This window comes from Anolis sagrei, chromosome 6 (genome assembly GCF_037176765.1).
Source record: "Anolis sagrei isolate rAnoSag1 chromosome 6, rAnoSag1.mat, whole genome shotgun sequence".
NCBI lineage: Eukaryota > Metazoa > Chordata > Lepidosauria > Squamata > Dactyloidae > Anolis > Anolis sagrei.
The window spans coordinates 41,223,697-41,250,176 of NC_090026.1; the positions used below are offsets into that span (position 1 = coordinate 41,223,697).

General features: G+C 46.8%; 1 long non-coding RNA gene across 1 annotated transcript; it reads left to right on the forward strand.

Annotated features, from left to right (window-relative positions):
• Nucleotides 1-16,432: 16,432 nt before the first annotated feature.
• LOC137097258 (uncharacterized) lies at nucleotides 16,433-25,714 on the forward strand. Its single transcript, XR_010910091.1, has 4 exons — nucleotides 16,433-16,491; nucleotides 25,040-25,107; nucleotides 25,303-25,360; nucleotides 25,647-25,714. It is a non-coding gene; the product is annotated as an uncharacterized lncRNA (long non-coding RNA).
• The last annotated feature ends 766 nt before the right edge of the window (nucleotides 25,715-26,480 follow it).

A 26,480-nucleotide genomic window follows, 5' to 3' on the forward strand; every position in this document is an offset into this window, starting at 1 on the left:
TGGGGTTTGAGGGAAATAGACCTTGGCATTTGGGAGTTGTAGTTACTGGGATTTATAGTTCATCTACAATCAAAGACCATTCTGAATGAACCCTACGAATGATAGAACTGGGGCAAACTTCCCACACAGAACCCCCATGACCAAGAGAAAATACTTAAGGCCATCCAGTCCAACACCATCAGGGCAAGAAAACATAATCAAAGCCCTCCTGACAGAGAGCCATTGTTGAGGCTCAGCGTCACAGCAACGTATCTACTACCAGTTGCAGGAGAAGGAGCCATCCAGCCATAGATAGATATAGATAGATAGATAGATAGATAGATAGATATGATTCACACACACAGATATAGTATCATAGATTTGAAAGTGACCCCTAAAGAAGGATTATGATATGTTGCATGTTCCAGGGTGGGCCTACCAGACACTCTCCATATCAACACTGATAAAGAAACAGCACGGAATACTGTTTACCCACAAGCATACAGAAATTACATATATTAGAATCCAACACTTTCTGATTACTTTATTCTCCACATCAACAGACTGGGCCACAACAACGCGGGCCAGGGGACAGCTAGTTGAGTTATATAGATAAGGAAGCTACTTGAAATAGATAGAATAGTAACTGAGCAATTGAGCAATTGAGTTATAGCTAGATATTGAGTCATTGAGTATTATTGAGCATTACTTCATCTCCAAAGCTAACCTTGAGCTATAGATAGGGAAAAAACCTGTTGTTTCTAAACCATAGCAGCTCAGAGTAAGGGTGAAAAGATCCCAGGATTTTCTTCTGCCATTTGGGAAAACTTTACCTCAGTAACTGAAGGAAAGGAAAGAAAGATCATCTGTATTGTTTCACCAATTGACAGTTATGTTTGTAACTTTAACAAGCTGTGCCAAGTCTGCAAGGACTTTGAAAAATAAATATTGTTTTGATGTTCAAAGCCTGTAGTAGCCTCAGTTGCTGGGAATCTCAAGCTTCTAAAGAAAGACCCCCGCGGTCCGCCCAGACAAAGAGAGAAGCACATCTTAGGTTTATTTTTATAGGGTCTGGGTGTGATGGCACAGGCATCCCAAGAGACTTTCCTCCCAGTTCGAAAGGCGTCCTTTGCCTCTCAAGCACCATTTTGCTCTTCTCCGTCTCCCTTTGGGAATGAGCCGCCTCCTGACTTCGGCCAAGAAGGTCCCATTGAGGCTGACCCTCAAAGAATCTCAGGCCTGAAGTTTCCATCAGGAAAAATCGCAAAGGGATCAGGTTGACAGGAAAGTGGAAGCTGTATACTGTGAAGTGTCAAAAACCTGTTTATCTAAAAATTATTATTATTAAAATGAAGCACTGAGGGTTGTGGCGGCATTTAGAAATTAACCCAGTCATTATTTTATCGTTAGCAATCGGATCTCCCCCCCCCCCCCCCAGGAGTCACACTTTTGCCTCTTTAAACCTCCTTGGGGTGTTTTGTGTTTTTTTTCTTTTGGGATCTCAGTTCAGTTTGCTCAGGAACCCGGCTCTTTTCAAAAGCAAGGCCTAAATCGCCCTTCTTTCTCACGTCCAGATTTGTTGGACTGTGACTCCCATCATCCAAAAAGGCATGCTGGGTGAGGACAATGGGAGTTGTGATCGACCCCTCAGAAGTTATGGTCTTGTGTATGGGGCCTAAGTTCATGGTGTATCACAATGACATCAACACCTGAAGACAAACCCCCTTGGCAGCCTCTGGCCTTGGGAACAACCAGGGAGCCTTCAGAGCCGGAGGGAGAGACCTTTCCTCCCAGAAGAGGAGCCAAGGGGGTCTCCGCGTGGGGCTCCTGGGGGCCCTGAATCCACCCTGCAAGGGGAAGGGGCAGGAAAAGGGCAGGCGCACAGGGCCACTCCCTCCCTCCCTCCCTCCCAAGAGCATTTCCTGGCTGTGGGTTGTTTTCCTTTGAAAAGGTTCCATTCCTGCCCAGGTTCCAAGCCCGGAGGTGTTTACCTGGTTGCCATGGAGACCGAGGGTTCCAAAGGGCCAGGAGTCGGTTGGCCCTGCCATTGCCTTCCTGGGCGCCATCATGGGCAGAGGGCTCTCCAGGCAGGTCCGGCCGGAGCCGCCCCCCACAGATGCCCCTCCGACCCAGGCCCCTCCGCGCGCTCCCCTTGGGACGGCCCTGGTGACATGGCTCAGGGTAAGGGCCACGCTCCCTCGGGGAACCCTCCCCTCCCGCTCCCTTTGGGGCCCCGGGGCCAGCCCTGCTCTGGCAGGGAGGGCCCCCTTCATTGCCTCCCTCCACTTTTGCAGAATGCCTGGACAAGGCGCCCACATTTCCGCCACGTGGGCCCCGAAAACACAGAGGAGGTTCCTGTGGCTCTTCCAAGGTAAGCCCCTGGGGCCCCTTCCCCTCCCTCCCTCCCCCCCAAAGGGAAGCCCTGGCCCAAGAAAGGAGGGGTCCCCAGAGGAGGAGGGGGGCTGCTTGCTCCTTTGGGTCCCAATTCAACTGTCAGGGGGTGCCTTTGGGGGTCCAAGCCCCAAGGGAGGGGTGGGAGGAGGGGATTGTGAGGGACACTTGCATGTAAGAGGTGATTGGCCAGGGAGGGGGAGGAAGGAGGGGCTACTGGGAAGGATATATGCAAAGTGTGACATGTGGGGATTGTGAGTTAATACAGTTTGCATGTGGGAGGTGATTGGCTGGGGAGGGAGAGAGGCAGGAGGGGGGGGCCTGGGAGGAGGGCATATGCAAATTGTGGCAAGAGGGGATTGTGAGTTTAAGGGAATTTGCATGTGGGAGGTGATTGGCTGGGGGAGGGAGAGGAGGGAGGGGCCCCTGAAAGAGAGAGGTTATATGCAAATTGTGGTAAGTGGGTTCTCTGAGTTTAAGTGAATTTGTATGTAGGAGGCGATTGGTTGGTGGGCAGAGGGAGGAGCCCTTGGGAGATGTATTTCCGCACATAATAGTTGTCACTATGCAATAGTCGCACCCCGCTTTTTGGCTCCCAAACTTAGCATTTTGGCTTTCCCCCCATAAGTTTGTATTGAGCACTAGCCGTCCCCTGCCACGCATGTGTCTGTGCAAATGTGTTTTGTGAGTGTATATATTTGTGAAGATCTGGATGAGGGCGAACAAATTGAAATTGGAATTCAGACAAGACAGAGGTCCTCCTGGTCAGTCGAAAGGCCAAACAGGGCATAGAGTTAAGCCTGTGTGGACGGTGTTACACTCACCCTGAAGACACAGGTTCGCAGCTTGGGTGTGATCCTGGACTCATCGCTCATCGCTTGGAACCGCAGGTTTCAGCGGTGACCAGGGGAGCATTTGCACAGTTAAAACTTGTGTGCCAGCTGCGCCCGTACCTTGTGAAGTCTGACTTGGCCACGGTGGTCCACACTCTTGTTACATCCCGAATAGATTACTGCAACTCGCTCTATGTGGGGTTGTCTTTGAAGACCTTTTGGAAGCTTCACATGGTCCAACGGGCGGCAGCCAGGTTACTAACAGGAGCGGCACTCAGGGAGCACACTACTCCTCTGTTGCGTCAGCTCCACTGGTTGCCAATTTGCTACTGAGCACAATTCAAAGTGCTGGCTTTAGCCTATAAAGCCCTAAACGATTCCGGCCCAGCTTACCCATCCAAACATATCTCCTCCTATGAACCATCTAGGAGCTTAAGATTGTCTGGGGAAGCCCTGCTCTCGACCCCGCCTGCCTCTCAAGCGCAATTGGTGGAGACTAAGGAAAGGGCCTTCTCAGTAGTGGCCCCCCGACTATGGAACCCCCTCCCCAGGGGTATTAGATCAGCCCCTTCCCTCCTGACATTCCCTCCTGAGAATGCAGCGGAATAGATAACACGGAACTATGAATGATGAACATGGAATGGCCAGACAATGTTACTGGATAACCTTTTTAACAGGATGACACTGATGATTATATGTTTTAATGGTTTTTATATATGTTTTATATTTTCATGTTGATTGTTTTTAATTGCACTTATATGAAGGACTATGCCAATCTGTAACCCGCCTTGAGTCGCCGTATAGCTGAGAAAGGCGGGCTATAAATATTGTAAACAAACAAACAAACAAACAAACAAATAACTATGTGTATATATGTGTGTTTGTGTAAATATGTGGTTTTGCGCATGCATTGTAATTCTTTTTTTTTGCTTTTAAAGTCTCTTCTACTGTGTTTTTCAGTGTTTTTATGAGTGATGGTCACTTGTTGGCCTGATAGGTGTATTGTGTCCAAATTTGGTATCAATTTGTCCAGTGGTTTTTGAGTTATGTTAATCCCACAAATGAAGATTACATTTTTATTTCTATAGACTATCTGTTCCCTGCCATGCGTTGCTGTGGCCCAGTCTGGTGATCTGGAAAATAAAGTAATGAGAAAGTGTTGGTTTCTAATATATGTAATTTCTTTCTGCTTTGAGTAAGCAGTATTTCTTGCTGTTTCTTTGTCAGTATTGATAATAGAGATTGTCTGGTTTGCCTATTCAGGAACATTCAACATATTATTGTCCTTCTTTAGGGGTCCCTTTCAAATCTATGATACTATCTGTGTGTGTGTGTGTGTGAATCATATATATCTATCTATATCTACAGGGGGATGGCTCTTTGTCAGGAGGGCTTTGATTATGTTTTCTTGCCCTGGTGAAGGGGGTTGGACTGGGTGACCTTAAGTATTTTCTGTTGGTCATGGGGGCTCTTTGTGGGAGGTTTGCCCCAATTCTCTCATTTGTGGGGTTCAGAGTGCTCTTTCATTGTAGAACTATAAATCCCAGTAACTACAACTTCCAAATGTCAAGGTCTATTTCCCCCAAACTCTATATGTGTTCATATTTGGGCAAATTGAATATTTGTGCCAAGTTTGGTCCAGATCCATCATAGTTTGAGTCCACAGTGCTCTCTGGATGTAGGTGAACCACAACTCCCAAACTCAAGGTCAATGCCAACCAAACCCTTCTAGTGTTTTCTGTTGGTCATGCGAGTTCTGTGTGCCAAGTTTGGTTCAATTCCATCATTGGTGAAGTTCAGAATGCTCTTTGGTTGTAGGTTAACTATAAATCCCAGCAAAAACAACTCCCAAATGACAAAATCAATTTTTTGAGTGATGGTCACTCCTTGGGTTAGTAGGTGTCTTGTGGTCAAATTTGGCGGCAATTAACCAGTGGTTTTTGAGTTACGTTAATCCCACGAATGAACATTACATTTTTTTAAATATAGATGTTCAAGTTCCATTTTTTCAAACAATAAGTAAAGAAGGTTCTGGGTTGTTGTAGGTTTTTCTGGGCTAATGGAAGGTTCGGTTCCATTATCTGGGCGGAGGCCAACAGGGGACATTAGACAGAGAAGGATAGTCTATGGGGAGGGGAGTATTTGAAGAAGTAAAAGAATTTCCCATGTTTTCTGTCCCCCCCCCCCCCCCCATGCCGCCATCATGGAAATAGCCCTCGTTGATTAAATGGGACATGGAGAGGGGTGATAACCAGTGAAAACGGGGAAAATGGTTTTCCTCCTTCAACTCCCCCAACCCCTAAAATGGACTATCCCTCTCTGTCTAGGCCCCCTTTGGCCTCCGTCCAGGTAATGGAGGTAAAAGGTAAAGGTTTTCCCCTGACATTAAGTCCAGTCGTGTCTGACTCTGGGGATTGGTGCTCATCTCCATTTCTAAGACAAAGAGTTGTCCATAGACACCTCCAAGGTCGCTTCTGGTTGCTTCTGGAGTGAGAGAATCAGCCGTCTATGAAGACGTTGCCCAGGGGACGCCCGGATGTCTTGCAATCCTGCGAGGAGGCTTCTCTCATGTCCCCAATTTGTTAAAATGTAATACAATTGTCTGGTTGATACTGACACAATAAATAAAAACCTCCAAGGTCATGTGGCTGGCATAATTGCTTGGAGCGCCATTACCTTCCCACCGGAGTGGTACCTATTGATTTACTCACATGTTTTCAAACTGCTAGGTTGGCAGAAGCTGGGGCTAACAGCGGGAGCTCACGCTGCTCCCTGGATTCAAACCTGCGACCTTTTGGTCAGCAAGTTCAGCAGCTCAGCGCTTTAACTCACTGCCCCACCGGGGGCTCCACCTGGGTAATGGAACAGTACCGAAAAGAGAAACAAAACAAAAAAAAGAGGATTTGTGGAGTTCTTGTTGCTAAATTAGATCTTTACAAAGGTTGTCTAATATTACCATATGTCACCGAGAGAGAGCGACAGGGTTGGGGGAGAAGAGAAGCCTTGCATTTGTTACAATTATTACATCTCTTTCTTCATCTCAATTAGTATTACACACACTGTCTAAAGTATTCAAAATTTCATATAACGTCACTAACAAAATAGAGCGTAGCCTTGAAATCTGACGTTAAAGCTGGTAGTCATTTTTTCTTATGTTGTCCCATGTTCTTCCTGTCTTCTCTTCCATATCTTATCAATAAGGGCTCCTCCTAATTATTCTTATTAGTTTATGTATTTAATATGTTATCGAAGGCTTTCATGACCGAAATCACTGGGTTGCTGTGAGTTTTCCAGGCTGTATGGCCATGTCCCAGAAACATTATCTCCTGACGTTTCGCCCACATTTATGGCAGGCACCTTCAGAGGTTGTGAGGTCTGCTGGAAACGAGGCAAGTGAGGTTTATATATCTCTGGAATGTCCAGGGTGGGAGAAAGAACTCTTCTCTGCTTATGGCATGTGTTATTGTTGCAATTGGCCACCTGCATTAGCATTGAATATCCTTGCAGCTTCAAAGTCTGGCTGCTTCTTGCCGGGGAAATCCTTTGTTGGGAGGCGTTAATTGACCCTGATGGTTTTCCTTATTTACTGTCCTGATTTTAGAGTTTTTCAATACTAGTAGCCAGATTTTGTTCATTTTCATGGTTTCCCCCTTTCTGTTGAAATTGTCCACATGCTTGTAGATTTCAGTGGCTTCTCTGTATAGTCCAGTGTTTCCCAAACTCCAGTTTTCCGGGTATTTTGGACTTCAACTCCCAGAAGTCTCAGCTGCCTTGACCAATGACCAGGGATTCTCTAGGTTGAAGTCCAAAATACCTGGAAGATCAGAGTTTGGGAATCAGTGGTGTAGTCTGACATGGTGGTTGTTAGAGTGGTTCAGCATTTCTGTGTTCTCAAATAATAGGCTGTGTCCAGGGACCTCATCACACTAGAGAATGAATCCACTTTAAATCCTGTTGCTGCCCCCTGCAGAATTCTGGGGTTTGTAGTTTAGGGAGGGGCTGGATTTAAAATGGATTCATTCTCTAGTGCAGTGGTTCTCACCCTTCCGTAGGTGTTTATTAATTCAATGATTAATGGGCTGTTGTGGCGCAATGGGTTAAACCAGTGGTTCTCAACTTTCCTAATGCAGTGACTCCTTATTACAGTTCTTCATAAAGTTATTTTTGTTGCTACTTCATAACTGTAATTTTGCTACTGTTATGAATTGTAATGTAAATATCTGATGTGCGGGATGTATTTTCATGCACTGGACCAAATTTGGCACAAATACCCAATACGTCCAAATTTGAATACTAGTGGGGGGTTGTGGGGGATTGATTTTGTCATTTGGGGTTTGTGGTTGCTGGGATTATAGTTCACCTAAAACGAAAGAGAATTCTGAATTGCACCAGTGATGGAATTGAACCAAACTTGGAAGACAGAACTTCCATGACCAACAGAAAATACTGGAAGAGTTCAGTGGTTCATCGGGGCTCTGCTATGGCTTCTCTCGTTGAATTAGTCTGCAGTGCCTTTCATGTTTCTTGTTCATGCCTGGGCAATACTGCGTTTGGTGGTCCCACAGCTGCATGGTATACGGTGGACTCCTGCAGAGGTGAGAGGATCCCTCTTGTCCTTTGCTGGATGTAGCATTTGTTGGATTTTCTTTGTGGGTCTGTAGATAGGTTGTAGGTTGTATTTGTTCATCAGATTCTCTCTCTGTGGTCAGTGGCTCCCTTGATGTATGGCAGGAACACTTTTCCTCTGGGTGGATCTTTGTCTTTACTCTCGGTGCTTGTTCTTGGTCTTGTGGCTCTTCTGATCTCTGTGGTGGAGTAGCCATAGGCCTGTTGAGCCCAGTTTAGGTGGTTCAGTTCACATTGGAGGAGGTAAGATTTGCAGATTTCTGCACGATCTGTCAGGGCTTTAATGGAGCTTCTTTTTTGACCTGGGTGATGGTTGGAGCTTTTACAGTATGTTGGTATCTATCCGTGTGTGTATGTTTTTTGTAAACTGTGTGACTAATATTTTTTGTAATATTTTTATTGTTTTCTTGTTATTTACATAAAAAGAGCGGGAACAATATGTTTCTGTGAAGTAAAGTAGGAAAGTAAGGAAATGAAGTAGATATAGGAGGTAAGGAGAGGGAAAAGGGGAGGGGAAAAGAAAAAAAAAACAAAAGGGAGGGAAGAAGGAAAGGGTGAAGGGGGTGGGTAAAGTGCTTCCAGGATCCCCCAGGGTGACCCAGCTGTCTATATATATCTCCTGTCTTTGCTTATTTTTGTCGTCAGTTTCGTGTTGATACTTCCTTTGAGTTTTGATTACAAATTTCTGATATATACACTATTTATCTGTTTTCTTATCTTACGAATTCCAGAAATATTTTCCAATCAGTTCTTTGAGGTTTTGTTGTGTTGTGCGAACGTTTTTGAGTCAGTATGTCCATATGTATTATGTCCATATTTATTTATCCATGTCCATATTTATTTATCACCCACTGCTCCACTGTGGGTATTTCCTTAGTTCTCCATACTTTGGCTAGAATCATTCTTTTTTTTTTATTGAAGGTTTTATTTACAGTGAGGGTTAAAAAAAAGTAGGAGTTTGGGTAAAGAAAGTGGGGTAAGGAGTGGTAGGGAGAGGTTGGGAAGGAGTTGGGTCATGGTAGGTAGGGGAGTGGGTATTTAGGAAAGGCTGGGGAGGTGGAGGTGGGGAGAAAGGAAAGACAGAGTGTTGGCTTCCAGTCGTCTTCATCTTTGGCATTCTAATCTCTTTATGTGGGTAGTTCGAATATTGAGAGGCAAACCCGTTTGCATCTTATTCAGTTGTATCTTGTTCAGTTGTAGTTTTGTTGTATTTTAGCCTATTATTGTGTTTTAATTAACCATTTGTAATTTTTTTGGGTTAAATAGTTTTTTTAGCGGGGTCCAATCTGTTCTTGTTTTCATCATCTTTTGATTCGCCTTCATCAGGTGGGTCAATCTGTCCATGTTCATGATGTAAACTATCTTCAGTAGCCATTGTTCTTGTGTAGGGATCTCCTTAGTTCTCCAGTATCTCACATAACAAATTTGGGCTGCCGTTATTGAGTAGTTGAGAAGTTTCTCTTTGTTAGTTTCCAGATCTATCTCTGTAATTCCTAATAGAAAAAGTTCCGGTTTTAGTTCAATCTTTATTTCTAAATTTCTTTTCAATTATTGCATGTATTTCCCTCCAATAAGATTTCCAAATTCTGCATGACCACCACATGTGGAAAAATGAGCCTTGTTGTTCTTCACATTTCCAGCATAGATCTATATATATAAATCTGTTAGGTGAGTCCAACGGGACAGCAAAACTCTAAAAAACCCCAACGAAACTGACCCAAAATTGCCATGCCCCTAGAACAACCCACTCGGTACAAACTAATCTACTCAAAATTAAAAACAACACAACAACACACAGATAAAATGGCAAAACAACTGAGCATGCGCACTGGCGCAAAGTCCCCAGCGCGCGCACACACATGGCCGAATGGCCAACGCACCCTCCGCACTTCCCTCCCTCCCTTCTGGCCGTGCTCCGCTCCCGAGACGGACGGCCCTCCCTCGCCCCGCCCGGCACAAACACGTCACCACAAACACGCAACCGCCGCCTCCAAGCCCGGCACGCTTCCGCCGCCAACACGCACAGACACAAACACACACGCGCACCACGCACCTCCCCGCCGCCCCCTTCCCGCCCACACATGCAACACAACTTCCCCCCGCCCCCTTCCGCTCACACACGCAACGCAACTTGCCCTCCTTCCTCTTACCCTGCTAACCCCGCCCACGCCGCTGCCAAGCCTCGCCCCCTTCTAACCCTGCCCACCCTCTTCCCCCAGTCAAAACCATCCCTCCCCTCGCCCCCTTCTAACCCCGCTCATGCCGCCGCCAAGCCTCGCCCCCTTCTAACCCCACCCACCCACTTCCCCCAGTGAAAATCATCCCTCTCCCGCCCCTTCTAACCTCGCCCACACCGCCGCCAAGGCTTGCCCCTTCTAACCCCGCCCACCCTCTTCCCCCTGTCAAAACCATCCCTCCCACCTACCCCCTTCTAATCCCGCCCACGCCACCACCAAGCCTCGCCCCCTTCTAACCCCGCCCACACCGCCGCAAAGCCTCGCCCCCTTCTAACCCCACCCACCCTCTTCCCCCAGTCAAAACCAACCCTCCCCCCGCCCCCTTCTAACCCCGCCCACACCACCGCCAAGCCTCGCCCCCTTCTAACCCCGCCCACCCTCTTCCCCAGTCAAAATCATCCCTCCCCCCGCCCCTTCTAACCCCACCCACACCGCCGCCAAGCCTCGCCCCCTTCTAACCCTGCCCACCCTCTTCCCCCTGTCAAAACCATCCCTCCAACCTGCCCCCTTCTAACCCTGCCCACACCACCGCCAAGCCTCGCCCCCTTCTAACCCCACCCACCCTCTTCCCCCTGTCAAAACCATCCCTCCCCCACCCGCTTCTAACCCCGCCCACACCGTCGCCAAGCCTCGGCCCCTTCTAACCCCACCCACTTTCTTCCCCCTGTCAAAACCATCCCTCCCACCTGCCCCCTTCTAACCCTGCCCACACCGCCGCCAAGCCTCGCCCCCTTCTAAACCCACCCACCCTCTTCCCCGTCAAAACCATCCCTCCCCCACCCGCTTCTAACCCCGCCCACGCCGCCGCCAAGCCTCGCCCCCTTCTAACCCCACCCACCCTCTTCCCCCTGTCAAAACCATCCCTCCCCCACCCGCTTCTAACCCCGCCCACGCCGCCGCCAAGCCTCGCCCCCTTCTAACCCCACCCACCCTCTTCCCCCTGTCAAAACCATCCCTCCCCCACCCGCTTCTAACCCCGCCCACACCGCCGCCAAGCCTCGCCCCCTTCTAACCCCACCCACCCTCTTCCCCGTCAAAACCATCCCTCCCCCACCCGCTTCTAACCCCGCCCACGCCGCTGCCAAGCCTCGCCCCCTTCTAACCCCACCCACCCTCTTCCCCCTGTCAAAACCATCCCTCCCCCACCCGCTTCTAACCCCGCCCACACCGCCGCCAAGCCTCGCCCCCTTCTAACCCCACCCACCCTCTTCCCCGTCAAAACCATCCCTCCCCCACCCGCTTCTAACCCCGCCCATGCCGCCGCCAAGCCTCGCCCCCTTCTAACCCCACCCACCCTCTTCCCCCTGTCAAAACCATCCCTCCCCCACCCGCTTCTAACCCCGCCCACACCGCCGCCAAGCCTCGCCCCCTTCTAACCCCACCCACCCTCTTCCCCGTCAAAACCATCCCTCCCCCACCCGCTTCTAACCCCGCCCATGCCGCCGCCAAGCCTCGCCCCCTTCTAACCCCACCCACCCTCTTCCCCCTGTCAAAACCATCCCTCCCCCACCCGCTTCTAACCCCGCCCACACCGCCGCCAAGCCTCGCCCCCTTCTAACCCCACCCACCCTCTTCCCCGTCAAAACCATCCCTCCCCCACCCGCTTCTAACCCCGCCCACGCCGCTGCCAAGCCTCGCCCCCTTCTAACCCCACCCACCCTCTTCCCCCTGTCAAAACCATCCCTCCCCCGCCCCCTTCTAACTCTGCCCACGCCAAATGCTCAATTCAGAACTCCTAACTCACAGCCAAGGCTGTTTACAGGAATTGAATCCAAAGACTATAAATGCTGATAGGAAATCAAAACAGAACTGATAGCTACCTATTACAATTGAATTACAACATCATAACACCTGATGAAGACATTGCAAAACAAGGGAAACAAGTTGTGTGTCACTGTCATTGATGTTGTTTATGGAAGAAGATCTTTCGACAACATAGAAAGTGTTATTTTGTGCCACTGTGACGGATATTGTTTAACTGTTATTTTGGAAGCTCTAAGTTCATTGTGTTGAAGAAATATTGATAAACCATGTGTCACTGTTTCTGATGTTGTTTATGAAAGAAGATCTTTCGATAATATAGGAAGTGTTATTTTGTGTCACTGTGCCTGACATTATTTAATTGTGATTTTGGAAGCTCTAGTTTTACTATGTTAACAAAGTATTGAAAAATTATCTTCCAATTATAAACAGTCTCTAATTAATCGTGTGAATGTTCTCATGTTACATTCAATGTAGAAATTCTTAGTCTATATTATTACGCCTAAATATTTTACCTTTGTGACTACTTTAATTCCTGTTTTTTTTCCCTGGAGTTTCTCTTTTCTTTCTTTACAAATATTCTTAGTAATAATTTGTGTTTTATTTCTATTTATTTTAAATCCAGCCAATGGTTGATTGGGTTTGCGGAGGACTCGTACAACTAGAAATGGCAGTTTTCCTTCATTTTCTTTTTCCATGGTGAATTGGATGTTTGTGTGTATGCTGTTGAGGTCGTCCAGGAACTTGTTTACTTCTTCTCCTCCATGGCTCAAAATGGTGAAGGTGTCATCCACATATCTGAACTTTTTGTGGCTGTTTCCAGGGCTTGTTTTTCGAAGTGTTCTTTGTAGAATTTTTCTATGACTGGGATGAGAGGTCTCCCCATGGCTAATCCATCTTTCTGTTCATAGAATTCATTGTCCCTCCAGAAGTAGCTATGTTTCTATGAACAGAAAAACTGGTCTGCGATGGTTAAGGCCCAGGGGATTGAGGGAGGGCTTTTTCAGCAGCGATTTAATTGTGTATGTTCCAAATTTCCCCAGATATTAATTTTTGCTCCAAAAGACACATTAAACTAATAGTAATAAAATGAAGTATATTGAAAAAAAAAAACAAAAAAACAAAAAAAACAAAAGACACATTAAACTTATTTGCAGGGGGTGTCTTCTTTTCTTGTGTACAAAAATCTACACCTATTCAAATATAGTCATTTCATCTTCTGTTACATTGTCATATTACAATGTCAATATTATTATTTATAAATATTTAATTATATATTAAAATTAATATTTTATCATTCATTCCTTTGAAGACTGCCCGGAAGCTTCAGTTAGTCCAACGGTCAGCAGCCAGGTTGCTCATCGTAGCAGCATATAGGGAGCATACAACTCCTTTGTTACGCCAGCTCTACTGGTTGCCGATCTGCTACCGAGCACAATTATTATTATTATTATTATTATTATTATTATTATTATTATTAACTTTATTTGTACCCCGCTAGCATCTCCCGAAGAACTCGATGCGGCTTACACGGGCCGAAGCCACAAAACACAATACAATAGAAAACATAACACAGCAATAAACAAAGCAAATCAAACAATTAAGCAAAATAACCACAATGACAATACATCAAGACACTATTAAAACTGGTTCGGCCAACGCAATGGGGTACAGGGTTAAAAGTGCTGAGATGGCAGGAGGAACGTAGGATTAAAAGTGCGGTGTGCAGCAACATTAGTTGTGCTAAAGTGCATCTAGAACTTGGGATGGGGATTCCTAATCTGCGAAGGCACATCGGAACAACCAAGTTTTTAGGTTCCTTCTGAAAACTGCCAGAGTAGGGGCCTGACGAAGCTCTTTTGGGAGGGCATTCCAAAGTCGGGGGGCCACCACAGAGAAGGCCCTGTCCCGCGTCCCCACCAAGCGCGCTTGCGACGTAGGTGGGATCACGAGCAGGGCCTCCCCAGATGACCGGAGCGAGCGTGTGGGTTCGTAGATGGAGATGCGGTCACGCAGGTAGGGTGGTCCCAAACCGTTCAGGGCTTTGTAGGTGAGCACCTGCACCTTGAATTGGGCTCGGAAAATAAATGGCAGCCAGTGGAGCTCCTTGAACAAGAGGGTTGACCTCTCTTGATAATGAGCTCCAGTTAGCATCCTGGCTGCTGCCCGCTGGACCAATTGTAGTTTCCGAGCCGTCTTCAAGGGCAGCCCCACGTAGAGCGCATTGCAGTAATCCACAAAACATTTAATAAGCAGTTGTTAAAACACGCCAATTAAAATCCGGATCCGGGTCAATTCATTGTCACTTTGAAATTGCTTATGTCTTCTTTATACAAGCCACTATTCAATGGACAAATGCAAGGTCCCGCAGCCAAGTCTTGAGTTTCTTTTCTGGTTTTAACGTGCTGGTTTTAAAGTGCTGGTTCTGGCCCAGACTACATGTTTGAACATATCTCCTACTACGAATCATCACGAAGTTTCAGATCATCTGGAGAGGCCCTGCTGTTGATCCCACAGCTATCGCAAACACGATTGGTGGAGACGAGAAACAGGGCCTTCTCAACAGTGGCTCCCCGTCTGTGGAATTCCCTCCCCAAAGACATCGGATTAGCCACCTCCCTCCTGCCCTTTAGAAGGAAACTCAAGACTTGGCTGCGGGACCTTGCATTTGACCATTGAATAGTGGCTTGTATAAAGAAGACATAAGCAATTTCGAAGTGACAATGAATTGACCCGGATCCGGATTTTAATTGGCGTGTTTTAACAACTGCTTATTAAATGTTTTGTTTTAATCAATTTGTTGATTGTTCTTATCATTATGATGGCACCAAATGGTGTTTGCTGTGAGGCCGCCCTAAGTCTCCCCTCTGGCGTGAGAAGGGCAGGGTACAAGTATAGGAAATAAAATAAATAAATTATGTCTGTCCTGTCTTGTAATGGATGTATTATTAGTAAATGCCTCAATCTAGCTGATGACCTTAACTGGGACTTATTTTGGGGTAGTTCTTATTTACAACATATTGAAATATCATGCTGGGGCTTATTTTATGGTTATGCTTTATTATATATAACTTTTGGGCAATGCTGAAATTAGTGTGAGTCTTATAATTGATGGCATCTTAGAATTTTTTATATGAGAGAGGCAATGCTGAAATTAGTGTGAGTCTTATAATTGATGGCATCTTAGAATTTTTTATATGAGAGAGGCCAGTGATTCCGGTTTGGGAATCACTGGCCTCTCTCATTTGAGGCCAGTTTGGGCCAGTGATTCCGAAGCCTTTTCGGTCATGGAACCCACACACGCCTTCTTTTTTGGTGTCAGGAGCGACTTGAAAAACTTCTGGTGTGAGAGAATTGACCGTCTGCAAGGACATTGTCCAGAGGGCACCCGGATGTTTTGATGTTTTACTATCCTTCTGGGAGGCTTCTCTCATGTCCCCACATGGGGAGCTGGAGCTGACAGAGGGAGCTCATCCATGCTCTCCCCAGATTCAAACCTCTGACCTGTCGGTCTTCAGTCCTCCCGGCACAAGGGTTTAACCCATTTGCGCCACTGGGGGCTCCTATGGAACCCTTTAGAAGACATTTCTTTCCTGCAGAACCCTAACTCTTTCTGTATCTTTTAAACCAAGCATTAGGAATTCACAAAGTTCTTCCTTTTTTCTATTTCTATTACCTGAGTTTTCTGTATAATTCAATATGTTTGGACATGAAGAGAAAATATTTAAAGTATAACCACAAACCATCGTTTTAGTTTTGAAAGAGGGTTTGATGTCTGACAGCTGCAGAGATAAATCTAGGGTGGTATTCAACTGCCACACCGTGTTTGGTGGAAGAATAAGAAGAAAAAGGTTTCGGAGATCACCTGCGCTCCCCATTCCTTCTCATTAGAGAAATCCCATATTGAGTTGTGTGTAGATTGATTTTAAAACCCCTTTAAATATGATTTTAAGATTTTTTGTGGAACCCTTATCGCTCCATGCAACAGTTTGGGAGCCAGTGTGAGTCTAGGCATTAATTAAGAGCCTGTGGGAGGGGCTTAGCTGTGGGAGGGGCAGGAGGGAGGGGCCTCAGGGAGGGAGGGATGTGTATGCAAATTAGGTTGCAGAAGTGGGTTGTGAGGGGAGAGGGTATTTGCATGTGGGTGCTGATTGGCTGGTGGAGGAGATAGTGGGAGGGGCCCTTGGAATGGAGTGGTTTCTATGCAGAGTGGAGATTTGCATATAGGCGCTCATTGGGTGAGCTGAGTGTGAGTGTGGAAAGGGCCAGCCAGACACCAGCCACACGCAAATCCCACTCATCCTCCCAATCCCAAACTCCTGCCACTCAGTCTGCATGCAGACCCCAGTTGCTAGCACTCTCCCTCTCCCACCCTCTCTCCCAGTGGCAGCCAGTTCCAAGGGTCAATCCCTTGCTAGAGTCCCTTGGAGTGGAGAAGACGGATGCCCTCATGGTGCCCCGTGGACTTCCTGGACCATCAGCCTGGTCCCTGTTGAAGGGAGGGGACGGGGGGCTTGCAGGACCCCTGGATGGGATGGGCTGCCCCAGTCTCTCACACTTTGTGGCTTTCTCTTGCCCCTTTCAGCTCTTCAGAGCCACAAGGAACTTGCGCGGAGGAGCCCTCTCTCCGGACATGCTTCATCCAAGTACTGCCAGCATTTGAGGTAAGAGGAAGGTGGCCTTTTAGAAATACAGGTAGTCCCCAAGTTATAAACAAGATAGGTTCTATAGATGTGGGACCATTTTTAAGGTGTTACTCCTATCTATCTATCTATCTATCTATCTATCTATCCAAAACAATTTTTATTGATCAGTCGATTCATCAAAACACACGATGTAAACACAGCATACAGTATACATCTAGTCTGAGTAAAAATATAAATATACAAGTACAGAGGGAAAAAGTGTGGGTGGCCAACTTGTAACTAAATATACCTTGTTTATACATCAAATGTCCTCATCCCCCTTATACTGTGTACTAATTTGATCAATATACTTCTTTTAGCCGTATATACTTGAGTATAAGCCGACCCGAATATAAGCCGAGGCACCTAATTTTATCCCAAAAAAAGGGAAAACTTATTGACTCGAGTATAAGCCGAGGGTGGGAAATGCAGCCGCTACTGGTAAATTTCAAAATAAAAAATAGATACATTATTATTAAAATTACATTAATTGAGACATCAGCAGGTTAAATGGTTTTGAATATTTGCCATATTTCAAAGTAAAACAGTAAACAAGCCATGTAGATGGAAAAGGGGGGGGGGGGGCAAAAAAAGCAATATGGTATGAACAGTAACTTTATAATAATGGGGACTCAGGCTGGCTTCCAACATAGTAACAGGCAAACATTAAATGCCTATATAAACAAAAAACTATAAAAAATTTAAACAAAAGACAATACTAAACATGGTAGAATGAGTTAAAATAAACAGTTGCATTAATTATCATTAAAAGGAATTTAAAAACCATCCGAGGTAAAATGTCATATCAGTTCCCTTTTGCCTTCTCGCAGGTTCCTATTGATGCAGCCTAGAACGGCACTGGCCTTTTCAGCTGCAGCATCACACTATTGTCTCATGTTCAGTTCGTGGTTCTAAGACTCCTTTCATAGAATCCTAGAATTGGAAGGGGACTCTAAAGAGCCATCTAGTCCAACCCCCTTCATTCTGCCTTCATGCAGGGAAGGCACAATCAAAGCACCCCCAACAGATGGCCATTCAGCCTTAATATTAATATTAATATTAATAAGAATAGTAATAAATAGAGTTGGAAGGGAGCTCTAAAGGCCATCTAGTCCAACCCCCTTCATTCTGCCTTCATGCAGGGAAAGCACAATAAAGCACCCCCAACAGATGGCCATCCAGTCTTAATATTAATATGAATAAAAATAATAGATTTGGAAGGGAGCTCTAAAGGCTATCTAATCCAACCTCCTTCATGCAGCAAAAGCACGATCTTAGTAGGACACCTCCTGGTCTCAGAAAGCCGGCAGGCGGGCAGGCAGTGAGGCCGAGTGAAAGCTGAATGGAGCTGGCTATGGAGGCCTGTGCTGGCTTCCGCAGGCCTCCACAGCCACAGAAGTCAGGCAGACAGGCAGGCTGCTGCAAGCGGAGGTCCTCCTCCGCGGCGTCGGCTGCATCCTCCTCTCACTGCGCACGCCTCTGCAGGAGCGAGCGGAGGACACAGCCGACGGAGCAGAGAAGGACCTCCACTTGCAGCAGCCTGTCTGCCTCCCTGCCTTCTGTGTCTGCGAAGACCTGTGGAAGCCTGCGCTGGCTGCAAAGGCCTGCACTGGTTTCTGCTGCCCTCCGCAACCAGCTCCACGCGACCTCACTTTTGGCGAGGCCACCTGGCTGGCGAGTGCACCTGCTGCCACCGCCCCTTCCGACGAGGCTGCCTCCTTCCTTACAAATGGAGACCCAAGGTAGCCTCGCCGGAAGCGGTGGTGGGTGCGCTTGCCAGCCTCTTCTCTGGCCCGAGGCTGAAAAAGGAAGCTCAAGGCTCTCCTGCGGGCTCCGCTGCCCCTGCAGCCGCCATTCGTCCACCTCCTCATGGAAGCGAAGGCCAGCCAGCTTTGAAGCCCCCAGGCTCCGCTGCTCGGCTTGATTCAAATATAAGCCGAAGGGGACTTTTTGAGCCCAAAAATAGGGCTGAAAAACTCGGCTTATATTCGAGTATATACGGTACACCTTTTAGATGTGTTATACAAATAAAGGGCAACTTTTGTTGTTAAAACAGGGTTATAACCAGCTAGTATAAATGTGGTTTTGGCCGTTGCATCCCAGCTCATTTTATGACAAACGAAAGGCCATAAATGTTGTTTCCTTTCTTTTTCATACAAACAGTAGTTATGTAATATGTGGTTCAGACTGTCAACCGGCACTGGTGGCGCCACAGACACAGAGTCTTTCTTTGGGTAGGATATGATTGATAGAATGAAATAAAAGGCAAAGATACAGAATGGGGGACGCATGGCTCGAGAGCAGTACGTGTGAAAAAGATCTTTGGGTCCTCATGGACAACAAGTTAAACATAAGCCAACAAGGTGATGCGGCGGCAAAAAAAACCAATGGGATTTTGTCCTGCATCAATAGGAGTCTAGTGTCTAGATCCAGGGAAGTCATGCCACCCCTCTTTTCTGCCTTGGTTAGACCACACCTGGAATATTGTGTCCAATTCTGGGCGCCAAAATTGGAGATATTGACAAGCTGAAATGTGTCCAGAGGAGGGCGACTAAAATGATCAGGGGTCTGGAGAACAGGCCCTATGAGGAGCGGCCTAAAGAGCTTGACATGTTTAGCCTGAAGAAGAGAAGGCTGAGAGGAGACATGATAGCCATGTATAACTATGTGAGAGGAAGTCATAGGGAGGAGGGAGCAAGCTTGTTTTCTACTGTCCTGGAGACTAGGATGCGGAACAGAGGCTTCAAACTACAAGAAAGGAGATTCTACCTGAACATTAGGAAGAACCTCCTGACTGTGAGAGCCGTTCAGCAGTGGAACTCTCTGCCCCGGAGTGTGGTGGAGGCTCCTTCTTTGGAGGCTTTTAAACAGAGGCTGGATGGCCATCTGTTGGGGGTGCTTTGAACGCAATTGTCCTGCTTCTTGGAAGGGGGTTGGACTGGAGGGCCCACGAGGTCTCTTCCAACTCTATGATTCTATGATTCTATTGGATTTTAACTATGTTTTGACTTCTGTATTGTATGTTTTATATGCTGTAATTCACCTTGGGTCCGACTGCGGAAAAAGGCCGGGTAGAAACATCTTAAATAAATAGATAAATAAATAATTACATGGCCGATTCATGAAATTAAAAAAAATCATATGAAAAAGTGACCAAAAGGAACATCAGAGATTTAAAAGGTGGGCCAATATTAACAAAATGGGTTTCAACTGGGAGAACTGTAGGGTACTAGACTTGGGTAATGAAGATTTTTTTTTTGTCGTGTCAGGAGCGACCTGAGAAATTGCAAGTCGCTTCTGGTGTGAAAGAATTGGCTGTCTGCAAGGACGTTGCCCAGGGGATGCCCGGATGATTTGATGTTTTATCATCCTTGTGGGAGGCTTCTCTCGTGTCCCCGGATGAGGAGCTGGAGCTGATAGAGGGAGCTCATCCGCCTCTCCCCGGATTCGAACCTGTGGCCTGTTGGTCTTCAGTCCTGCCGGCACAGCGGTTTAACCCACTGCGGCACCGGGGGCTCCAGCAATAAAGATGAAATGCCTAGATATGGGATGGGTGACCTCTGACTTGACCACAGTCCATATGAAACGGAATTAGTTGTCTTAACTGACCGCAGATTGAACCTGAGTCAAGTCTATTGCAGCAGCTTTCCAAGTCCACGCTGTTCTAGGCTGCATCAATGGAAGCCCAGGGTTGAGATGGAGGGACGTCCTAGTCCCACTCCCTTCTGCTTTGGTCAGACCTCTTCACCTGGAATAACCCTGTGTCTAGTTCTGGGCAAAGCCATTGAAGAAGTGGGTTGCTTTGAGTTTTCCGGACTGTATGTCCATGTTCCAGAAGCATTCTCTCCTGACGTTTTGCCCCATCTATGGCAAGCATCCTTGGGGAATCCTTTGTTGGGAGGTGCTTAGCTGGCCCTGATTGTTTCCTGTCTGTTTGAGGCAAGCGTGAATGTTGAAAATGATCACCTCGATTAGCATTGAATAACCTTGCAGCTCAAGGCTTGGCTGTTTCCTGCCAGGGGGATTCCTTTGTTGGGATGTGCTTAGCTGGCCCTGATTGTTTCCAGTCTGGAATTCCCCTGTCTTTTGAGTGTTGTTTTTTACTTACTGTCCTGATTTTACAGTATTTTTAAATACTGGTAGCCAGGTTTTGTTTATTTTCATGGTTCCCTCCTTTCTGTTGAAATTGCCCACATGGTTGGAGATTTCAATGGCTTCCCTGTGTAGTCTGACATGGTGGTTGCTACAGTGGTCCAGCATTTCTGTGTTCTCAAATAATATGCTGTGTCCAGGTTGGTTCATCAGGTGCTCTGCTGAAGTCTTGGGTTGAATTAGTCTGCAGTGCCTTTCATGTTCCTTGATTTGTGTCTGGGCAAGGCTGCATTTGGTGGTCTCTATGTAGACTTGTCCACAGCTGCATGGCATACGGCAGCTCCTGCAGAGGTGAGAGGATCTCTCTTATCCTTTGCTGAACATAGCATTTGTTGGATTTTCTTAGTGGGTCTATAGATAGTAGGTTTGGGCAGTTTCGTTCGTTAATTTCGTAATTCGTTATTAATTCGTATTTAAAGTAGCTTATGATCCAATATTGAGCCATGCAGGACTACTGTGAGGAGTAATTAAAAATCGAAACAATTTTTCCAATTTATTTCGTATTGTTTCGTAATTGTTTCGTAATTGGTTCAAAATTGTTTTGAAATTGTTTCGTAATTGTTTCGTAATTATTTCCGTATGTCTGGTGCAAGTTTTATAGTTGTTGTTTGTTTTATCAATGATAAAATGTAAATTATCACCCCAACAGTCAACAACAGAGGGAGAGGGAAGCTTCAGAAGTTCCCCCTGTCCCATTTGGAGGTTTTTTTAGCATATTGCGCAATCGCGTCCGCCATTAACGAATCAATTCATAATTTTACGAAATTTTGTATATTTTGAACTTTTTTAAAGGAAAATTTCGGAATTCTTTAAAAAAACGAAACGCAAGGGCCCCCCTAAAAACGAAACGAGTTTAGAACCAAATTTTTCCGTTGTTACCCAAGCCTAATAGATAGTTTGTAGGTTGTGTTTGTTCATCAGCTTCTTTCTCTGTGGTCAGTGGTTCCCTTGATGTATGGTAAGAACACGTTTCCTCTGGGTGGATCTTTGTCTTTACTCTCGTGGCTCGTTCTCAGTCTTGCAGCTCTTCTGATGTCAGTGGTGAAGTAGCCATAGGCCCGGTGAGCCCAGTTTAGATAGTTCAATTCGCCTTGGAGGAGGTGGGGTTTGCAGATTCTTTTTGCATGCTCTGCCACGGCTTCTTTTCTGACTTGGGTAAAAGAAGATGGCCACCATTTCCCCTTGGGTTCCTCCATCTCATTCGCTCCTTGTCTCTCACGGAAGCTGGGCCAAGGCAGTGGTCAGTATCTAAGAAAGTAGGGCTATTCTGGGTTGTTGTAGGTTTTTTCGGGCTATATGGTCATGTTCTAGAGGCATTATCTCCTGAAGTTTCACCTGCATCTATGGCGAGCATCCTCAGAGGTAATGAGGTCTGTTGGAACTAGGAAAATGGGTTTATATATATCTGTGGAATGACCAGGGTGGGACAAAGAACTCTTGTCTGTTCGAGCTAGGTGTGAATGTTTCAACTGACTACCTTGATTAGCATTTGATGGCCTGGCAGTGCCTGGGAGAATGTTTTGTTGAGAGGTGATTAGATGTCCTTGTTTGTTTCCTCTCTGTTGTTTTGCTGTTGTAATTTTAGAGTTTTTTAATACACGTAGCCAGATTTTGTCCATTTTCATGGTTTCCTCCTTTCTGTTGAAATTGTCCACATGCTTGAGGATTTCAGTGGCTTCTCTGAGTAGTCTGACATGGTGGTTGCTACAGTGGTCCAGCATTTCTGTGTTCTCAAATAATATGCTGTGTCCAGGTTGGTTCATCAGGTGCTCTGCAATGGCTGACTTCTCTGGTTGAAGTAGTCTGCAGTGCCTTTCATGCTCCTTGATTTGTGTCCGGGCAATGCTGCGTTTGGTGGTCCCTATGTAGACTTGTCCACAGCTGCATGGTATACGGTAGACTCCTGCAGAAGTGAGAGGATCCCTTTTGTCCATTGCCGAACGTAGCATTTGTTGGATTTTCTTGGTGGGTCTGTATATTGTGTTTCCTCATCAGCTTCCCAATGCGGTCAGTGGTTCCCTTGATGTATTGCAAGAACACGTTTCCTCTGGGTGAATCTTTGTCTTTACTCTCGTAGCTTGTTCTCGGTCTTGCAGCTCTTCTGATGTCTGAGGTGTAGTATCCATTGGCCTGTAGAGCCCAGTTTAGGTGGTTCAGTTCATCTTGGAGGAGGTAGGGTTCACAGATTCTTTTTGCACAGTCTGCCAAGGCTTTAATGGTGCTTCTTTTTTGACTTGGGTGATGGTTGGAGTTTGTATGTAGATATCTATCTCTGTGTGTGGGGTTTCTGTAAACGGTGTGACCCAATTGTTGATCCGGTTTGCGGATGACTAGGACATCTAGAAAAGGCAGTTTTTCTTCATTTTCTTTTTCCATGGTGAATTGGATGTTTGGGTGGATGCTGTTAAGACGGTCCAGGAACCTGTTTAGTTCTTCTTCTCTATGGCTCCAAATCGTGAAAGTGTCATCCACATATCTGAACCATATCGTGGGCTTTTTGTTGCTGTTTCCAGGGCTTGTTTTTCAAAGTGTTCCATGTAGAAATTAGCTATGACCGGGTTGAGGGGGCTCCCCATAGCTACTCCATCTTTCTGTTTGTACTATTCATTGTCCCACTGAAAGTAGCTGGTGGTGAGGCAATGGTGAAACAGAGCTGTGATGTCTTCTGGGAACTTCTGGTTGATTGGTGCCATGGGGTCTGCTAGCAGGACCATTGTAAATAGAGACACCACATCAAAGCTGATCAGTTTATCGTTGGTATTTAGCTTGAGATTGCTGATTTTTTCTATGAAGTGGGCTGAGTCCTTGATGTAGAGTGTAGTGAGCCCAATATGGCTTTGTAACTGTGCTACAAGAAGTTTTGCTAAGTTGTATGTGGGGGATCCAATGGCACTCACGATGGGTCTGAGTGGGGTGGAGTCCTCATGGATTTTTGGGAGTCCATAAAGCCTAGGTGGAAGGGCTTCCGATTTACATAGCCGTTGTCGTATGCCGAAGTTTATTGAGGAGTTGGAAGCTTTTAAGCAGAGGCTGGATGGCCATCTGTCAGGGGTGATTTGAATGCAATATTCCTGCTTCTTGGCAGGGGGTTGGACTGGATGGCCCATGAGGTCTCTTCTAACTCTTTGATTCTTTGATTCTATGTTGATTTTTCTGGTTATTTTGGAAGTTGGGTCTTTTTTTAAGTTTTCTGTATATAATAGGATCCAAGAGTTTTCTGATCTTCTCCTTGTATTGTTCTGTATAGCATTCCCCTTGTCTACTGGGAGAATGATGTTATCAGGATCTGAGTTGAGGTCTCTGATGGCTTGTCTTTCCTCCCTTGTTATGTTACTGGAGGGAAGTTTTGCCTTTTTCAGGATCCTTGCTGTTTCCCCTCTTGCTTCTTCCTCAGGGAGGCGATAAATTGCTGATTCGACATTGGCAATGATGTTTTTTACTGGGATACTGGTGGCAGTTACAGCAAAATTTCCACCTTTCGCTAGTATGGATACTTGGTCTTCAGAGAATTGTCTGTCTGTCAGGTTGATGATGGTCCGCGATGTATCCACTTCTGGTTTCGGGTGTTGCTTTTGGCGTTTGTGGAATTTTTGTTTTTGTCTGTTGGTGTGGACAACCATGTTTTTCTCCATTTTTCTGTAAGTGAGGTTATCTATTTTGTCCCAGTCCTGAGAATTCATCTTCTGGCGGATGTTGATATGGAGGTGCAACAGTTCCTTATCTATGTTTGCGAGTTCTTTGCGGATGGTGTGAATTCTCTCTCGTAAGAGGTTGCATTCCAGGCCGTCATATATCCGGTGAGCCTGTGGTGTTTTGAAAGTCCTTTCAGAATTAAAGCAGCCTTGAGACAAACCTATCGTGAGGTTTTCTTGGCCAGATTTGTTCAGAGGAGATTGTTTTTGCCTTCCTCTGCGACCAAGAAAGTGGATTTTGATGGGAAAGTGGAGATTCAAATCCTGGCATCTACGATTGCGGTCCAAAGCTCAGACCACTGTAGCACACTGGCCAAAATGTACAGGGCTTGTCTGGGATATGAATATGGGACATCATGCTCCTACATACAGTATTAAGTCCCAGTCTTAATCAGAGGTATCTGCAAATAAGACTGAGAAAGATTCCTGCTTTCTACTAACTAGCAGCTTCCTATAGAACCAAGAGAAATACTGAAGATGTCGAGTAATGGCCCTGATGCATTGCTGTTAAGAACATAGGGCTATTCCGTTGTGGTCCCCAGGTGGGCCTTCTCTGAAGAGGGGTGGGAATCCTGGAGCCCTCAGGAGTTGTTTGACTGCAAATCCCAGCAGAAAGATTGTGGCAGAAGGAAAAGCCCTTCTTCAGTAAAGTCTTGAGACCCCCCCCCTTCCTTTCTCTGCAGTTTCTGGGGAGAGAGGACCTCCCCTTGGAGTCTAGCAGCCTGGTGGCCATCTGCGAGACTTCAGAGAGGTACCTCCTGTCCATGTCCTTGGGGAGAGGGCATGCTGGGGTCTGGGGGGGTTTGGGCCCGGATATCTGGAGGGGGCCCTCCCAGGATGTTGCCTTCTTCCCATGGGCTGGCAAGATCCTTGGGATGGGGCTTGCCTCTCTTGGAGGGAATAGAAGGGAGAAGCTGAGTTCCTCTTCTGCCCCTTGCCTTTCTAGCAGCTTCATATCGGAGAGAATCCCAACTCCTCCACAGAAAGAACTACCCAGGGAGTTGGTGAGTGAAAAAAAGAGGCTGGAAAGGGGGGGATTGCCTCTATTCGTCCTTTGGGAAATGGATTCGGGCTCAGGGCCATCCCAAGACCCCTTGAGTTCTAGGTGGCTCTTTGCTGAAGAGGCCTCCTTCAGTGCTCAACTGTTGTTGGAGTGCAAGTCCAAACAGCCCCAGGCAGTGTGTCACTGGGGAGGAAGGCTGGGGGTTTCAGTCCAATTCTCTTTGGGAGAAAGGGGGGGGGGTTGGCAAAGAACACAGCCCTCACTTCCCACTTCTTCCCACTCAATAGGGCTCCAAAGACGTTGGTGTTCCTTCGGAGCTGTTGGTGCAGGAGGGGGCGGCCCAGGACCTCGAGAATGAGAGGTACATCCCAGGTTCAGGGCCACATCGCAGTCAGAGATCCTCTCCCTCCCTCACTCCCTCCCTCAATTGTGTCCAGGGGGGTCTTCAGCGTGCAGCCTTATTCTAGGGGGCTTGGGGGGGGGGGTTCCAGCTGAGAGAGAGGAGAGGATGTCTTCTGATCTTGCCTTGTCTCTCTCTCTCCTTGCAGTGTCGATGAGCCCCCTGAGAAGACATCAAGGGTAAGGAAGGAAAGGGAGCGGGGAGGGGGCGGGCGAAGGGGGGGCTCCTTCCTCTTCATCCCCTCCTCTTTTCCTCTCCCTGTCCCTCCTTTAAGCTTCTTCCTCCTACTCTAGTCTTCCTCCCCTGAGCTGTCTTCCCATTCCTTCCCCTTTGCCCCAATTTCACTTCTCTATCTAATTGTCTTTTACAGGACCCCGAAGAGGCAACGTTAGCTGATATCCCCAGCCTGGAGGATGAGGTGTGGGACCCTCTCCCCAGTTCAAGCAGGTGCGTTGCTCTTTGCCAGGAGGGATGACCATTGCGCCCCTCCTTGTCCTCAGTCCCTGGCCTACCAGACCTCACCTCCTTATGCCTCTCTTCCAGCTCCCTGGGCCATGAGGAAGGGGAAGATCTGGCCCTGAAGCCTCGGAGATGGTCCTCCATGGACCTAGAGCAGGTAAGGCCCAGAGTTCCCCCCACAAGGCCTGGGACCACCACCGAGGAGGCATCGTCCAACGCCTTCCTCAGGACGCAGAGAGGGGCCTCCTGCATAGACCTTCCA